Source organism: Buceros rhinoceros, unplaced genomic scaffold (genome assembly GCF_000710305.1).
Source record: "Buceros rhinoceros silvestris isolate BGI_N320 unplaced genomic scaffold, ASM71030v1 scaffold8741, whole genome shotgun sequence".
NCBI classification, from domain to species: domain Eukaryota; kingdom Metazoa; phylum Chordata; class Aves; order Bucerotiformes; family Bucerotidae; genus Buceros; species Buceros rhinoceros.
In genome coordinates, this window is record NW_010393689.1 from 31,762 (window position 1) to 32,429 (window position 668).

Genomic DNA, 668 nt, shown 5'->3' on the forward strand with positions numbered 1-668 from the left:
TCCACAAACAGGGGCAGTCGGCAGGCAAGCAGGGGCCAGCGCAGCTGGGGTAAACCAAATGGGTCTGCGAACAGCCGCCTTCTGCCATTACTTTGTGCTTGCACCAGGAAAGGAGTAATTTTCCTGCTTAAATGTAATGTGACCTTAGAAAAGGGAGAGAAATGCTGACAGCTGGTGGAGAAGTGCTCCAGGCAGCCTGCAGCAGCTCCCCATTTCTCTAGCCGCTGCCGCTGCCTCCTCCCTGCTGCACAGGCTCTGAGCCTGCAGACAAGAGGGGTGAGCACCCCGAAGCCGGTCCGGGCACCTTGTGCCCTCCTTTTGGCACAAAGCCCCTGCTGCAGAGGCAGCTGATGGCTAACAGGACCCTCGTGGACAGCAAGTAGGTAGATTAGAACCTGTCTGAAGTGGCCAATAATGCGTGTGCCATGAGTGCAAGCCCCGCACCGTGTGTATTTGTGTACATGACATGTGTAGGTTTGTTCCTCAATTAACCTTTTCTCTTTTTCTCATACGCTTGCACTTTGGGAATAACAGCAAGTATTCAGAGCGAATGTAAGTGTTCCCCTCGCCTGCCCCGTGTCCGTGTCCTTCTCCTCTGCATGGCTGAAACAGGGCGCAGGGGCAGGGGGCTGGTTGTGGCTGTCTCTTGGCACACGGTGTAGGTGGAG

At 55.4% G+C, this 668-nt stretch overlaps 1 protein-coding gene across 1 annotated transcript in view; it reads left to right on the top strand.

The window, feature by feature from the left end:
- Positions 1 to 668, top strand: part of NFASC (neurofascin) — a gene marked incomplete at its 3' end in the record, with an annotated part of 28,658 nt that overhangs the window by 1,518 nt on the left and 26,472 nt on the right. The gene's annotated exons all lie outside the window — the stretch shown is intronic.